The 4,717-nt window shown below is 41.7% G+C and overlaps 1 protein-coding gene across 2 annotated transcripts in view; it reads right to left on the bottom strand.

Moving 5' to 3' along the window:
* The window catches only part of LOC107297609 (septin-2), a 34,491-nt gene extending 31,696 nt beyond the window's left edge, over positions 1 to 2,795 (bottom strand). Inside the window, exon 1 of one of the 2 annotated variants that reach the window (XM_015826973.2) lies at positions 2,690 to 2,795. The gene's annotated coding sequence lies outside the window, so the exon portion shown is untranslated. The remainder of the gene's footprint in view (positions 1 to 2,689) is intronic. The other variant, XM_015826972.2, reaches the window with a different exon arrangement.
* Between the last annotated feature and the right edge of the window lie 1,922 nt (positions 2,796 to 4,717).

Here is a 4,717-nt window from a genome sequence, read left to right as displayed (position 1 = left end):
TTCTGTCTCATTTCCCCCCTCCCCCTCCCCAGTTCTTCTTTTCCATAAGACATTTTGGTCCGATGTCTTTGTTGTATCTTAGCGAAGTTCTAAAAAAAAACTGAACTGGGAAACTGAAATGACGTCTCCGGCTAAGTCTGCCGTCAAAAGTAAAATTTCAGCAACCCCAAAGGACAGCTACTGAATCTTTGAAAAATATTATTTCAATGAATGTGTAAGTCTGCTCATCTCAGAAATATGACTGTATTTGGCTGGGCATCCTGCTACTCATTAGCTACTGAAGCCTTCTGCCAACAACTCGAACATTGTAGGGTCTGTAACAAAGCTCCCACTTCTCTTTGCAAAATGGATTGAGCAAGAATATTGTTGTACTCAAAACACTTCCCATGAATGTTCTTGGACAGGGTGGAGAGCCCATAACTTTCCAGACGCAACTGATTGACAAGTCCCAGCACCTCTTATCTCATCAGCTGCATTCTATAGTAAAATTTATAATTTAGCAACATCAGATTTTTGTCTCTATTCTGAAAGATGCTCTCCGTGTAGGGAGACCGGCTTTTGATCCAACTTCCTATTTTTATTTTATTTTTTTCATATTTTTTGGAACCACCCATCTTCCTCAAAGGTTTTATTAATGTGCCTTCTGAGCTTTTATGATGGCTGCAGCATCCGGGATTTATACAGTATTTATATTATATCTATAATTTACATTATTGTGTAAAAGTAAAGAGTTGAGGTTGTAATGCTGTTATCTTCTACTGTGCTAAAGAGAATCAGAAGTCAATGCTTTTTTTCCTTTTTCCCTTCTTTTTCCTTCTCCCTTTTTTCTCCCTTAGTTTTCCATTATGTTCATTTTCTTTGTATTATATATTCTGATAAACTAATACAGTTTTCAACCCGGACTTCAGTAAATAGACTTAGGAAAATGGTGCCTGTTATTGCAGGAGACAAGGTCACTAGATAATGGCTTGTATCCCTTGAAGCAGGGGTCTTCCAACTTGGCCCTTTTATGACTTGTGGACTTCAACTCCCAGAATTCCTCAGCTGGGCATGCTGGCTGTGGAATTCTGGGAGTTGAAGTCCACAAGCAGGGGTCTTCCAACTTGGCCCTTTTATGACTTGTGGACTTCAACTCCCAGAATTCCTCAGCTGGGCATGCTGGCTGTGGAATTCTGGGAATTGAAGTCCACAAGCAGGGGTCTTCCAACTTGGCCCTTTTATGACTTGTGGACTTCAACTCCCAGAATTCCTCAGCCAGGCATGCTGGCTGAAGAATTCTGAGAGTTGAAGTCCACAAGTCATAAAAGGGCCAAGTTTGAAGACCCCTGCCTTGAAGCATCTGCAATTATGAAAGATTTTAACATTTAACCCAGATAACCAACCATCCAGATTCTACCTGATATTTTCAAAACCTGGTTGCTTGAATTCAACAGCTTTATCTTAATGTCCAAACAAGACATTTTACAGGAACTGGAAGGGAGACACTATTAAAAGCACGACAGAAGAAAATTGTAATCCCTTTTGATTTAAAATTATTTCTCAAACGATGACCTCTGCAAAATTCAGAGATTCATTTCTTTGGCAAGGAGCTGAAAAAACCTTTAAAGGCTGCATATACCAAAGCTTAGAAGTGGGCGGAGACTGAAGCAGGAAGTTCTGAATGGATGTGGCATTCCTGAAATGCTTTTGGAATTGCAAAACTGAGCATAGATTGAGAGATGGGGAGGAAAAGTGAAGGAGAGTGGCGAGCAAGAAGGTTCAAAATTTCAGAACAGCTAGCTGGACAGCTATACTTCAAAAGCATTTTGGCAATCAGTAATCAGTTAATTGTGTTTGCATGATCCAGTATTCTGACTGGCCCACCCTTAAGTGCCTTCATTTGGTTTTTCACATCAAATGTTCAGCAAATTATGGAGATAAAAATCAGAGGCTTTAAACTGCCCCCCCCTTGTAAGAGGCCAGAATCAAAACCATGGTTTGCTTTCAGCTTCTAGTTTGTTTGTGGTTTATTTGGAAACTTACACAGGGGCTTTATGGGTTAGATGTTTCCGGTATTAGGGGCAATTTGTGGATATTAACAGAATAACAGAGTTGGAAGGGATCTTGGAGATCTTCTAGTTCAACCCCCTGTTCAAGCAGGAGATATATGTATATACATATATATGTATATGTATGTATATAATTTATATATACCATTATATATAATGGTATTATTATAGTATATATAGCATTTATATATACCATTAGGGCAGAATTCTTCATAATTTTGGCTTACACTAGCTTAGAAACTAAGCTAATATGGGCAGATGTCACATGAAGGCTACAATTACCCAAACCTTTCCTGATCTTAAATAAATAAACAAACAAACAAGCCAATAAACAAAACGAATAAGAGACCCTCTCTTTGGCAAAGATGGTGAAGTCGAAGCATTCTCCAAGGATGCTCAAGCCACCTTCCCCCTTTGCATGCTTGCACACCCACCCCCTAATTTCTGCCTCTGACACTGACACACGCGTACACACCCACCCCTCGTAGGCACACACATAACACACCCATTGCTTTTGCAGCCCGGGGGCAAACCTTGCTCCTGCCAGCCGCTTGTGCAATGGGGATCTTGGAGATCTTCTAGTTCAACCCCCTGTTCAAGCAGGAGAAAGGCGAGAGAGCCGGGGCGAGCATCCCCCTTACCTTGCCTTGCCCCCAGCCGTCGCTCCGTCCGCAGCTGGGCCCAGAAATGCGGAAGGAGGCGAAGAATTCGCGGTCCCAGCCCCGCTTCTATCCCTCGCGGCCCTTCTAGCGTCCTCGTCTCTATGGTCCCGGCCGCCGTGCCTTGAAATGAATGAGAGCGATTCGGGGGAAAGAGAGAGGGCCATAGAAAGAGAGGCCTAGAGCGGTACTTTTTTTTTCCCCTTTGTGAAGCTACCGGGGACATCTTTATTCCGGGAGGCGATTCTTTTTTTTTTTTTTTGCCAAGTCAGGGGAGGGGCTAAAATAAACAGGAGGGCTGCATTTTGGAAAATGAAGGCAGGGATGAATTAAGGAGGGGGTGTTGCCAGAGTTTGGTGCCCCCCCCCCAGATTTAATTGTCTTTTTAAGTGCGATGCAATTTAATTTCCTCTTTAATTTTTGCAGTGCCCTGTTTGCAGTTACTGAAATTCAGCCCTTTTCTGGGGTCACATGAAACATTGCTCGGTAAAATGTGCCAAAAGGGGATATTTGCCACAATAACTGGATTAAAAGTGTGGTGTGAATAGAGTCTTTTTGGGGGTTGACACTCAAGCTTAAACTTCCTAACTAGATGCCCTTTCAAATCTATGGATGACGGTAGCAGAACGTCCAGATTCAGCCAGAGTTTCATTCCATACAGCATTAACCTTGTGAACTCTCAAGCTTCCTCCTTCCGTTATATATTCAAGATGGACAGTGTTTAATATTTATTTGTTATGTATATGTACGGGTGTGGGTCTATACGTATGTTGTACGTAGTATGTTTTAGGTGTGTGTCATGTATGTGTTTCACTTTTGAGAGCGGGCGACTAAATTTCATTTTTGATGTGTGCCATTGTGCCCACAGTAAAAAAATGACAATAAAGGTTATCTATCTTAAAGATGTTGAGACAGACTCTAGAAAGAGTGCAGAGAAGAGCAACAAAGATGATCAGGGGACTGGAGGCTGAAACATATAAGGAACGGCTGCTGGAATTGGGTATGTCTAGTTTAATGAAGAGAAGGACCAGGGGGGACATGATGGCAGTGTTCCAATATCTCAGGGGCTGCCCCAAAGAAGAGGGAGTCAAGCTATTCTTCAAGGTGCCTGAAGGCAGGACAAGAAGCAACGGATGGAAACTAACCAAGGAGAGAAGCAACCTAGAACTAAGGAGAAACTTCCTGACAGTGAGAACAATTAACCAGTGGAACAACCTGCCTCCAGAAGCAGTGAATGCTCCAACACTGGAAGTTTTTAAGAAGAAACTGGACAGCCCTTTGTCCGAAATGGTATAGGGTTTCCTGCCTGAGCAGGGGGTTGGACTCGATGACCTCCAAGGTCCCTTCCAACTTTATTATTATTATTATTATTATTATTATTATTATTATTATTATTATTATTATTATTATTATTATTATTATTATTATTATTATTATTATTATTATTATTATTATTATTATTATCTCATAATCCCCAATCTCAGGAGGGCCCAAAGTAGCTCTGATTGCATGGAATTAGGCAGTTTAAAGGAGCTCAATCAATAAATCAGAATAAAGGTAGAAGGGACCTTGGAGGTCTTCTAGTCCAACCCCCTGCTCAAGCAGGAGATCCTGTCCAGTCTCCTCTTGAAAACTCCAGCGATACGTGTAGTTTTCATGCAGATAGGAGCAGCTCTGCTCATTTTCACCTAAGCCCTGAGCAAGTGAGCTTCTCAAAGGAATGGGAATCTTTTAGGTTTTCTCAAGTTCATCTATTCCCTTGGGAAACTGTGCAAGCTCACGGGGGGGGGGGGAAATAGGCTGGGACCCCATGTGGCCGCCTGCAGATAAGTTTTAATCTAATTTCTGCCAAAGTGTCTGTGTAGACAATTGTCTTTTGATCTCTGCCACCAGATTCTTAATACAATAGTGTTTAGATAAGTGGTGCCTGAAGGTCATGGGATGTTTACAATATTCTGAAAATTAATATGCTACTTGTAAGACGTTTTTAAACTGCTTCTCTGGACTAGC

Source organism: Protobothrops mucrosquamatus, unplaced genomic scaffold, assembly GCF_001527695.2.
Source record: "Protobothrops mucrosquamatus isolate PMUCROS unplaced genomic scaffold, P.Mucros_1.0 scaffold3411, whole genome shotgun sequence".
In the NCBI taxonomy this organism is placed as follows: Eukaryota; Metazoa; Chordata; class Lepidosauria; order Squamata; family Viperidae; genus Protobothrops; species Protobothrops mucrosquamatus.
This window is presented reverse-complemented; position numbering and strand designations above follow the sequence as displayed.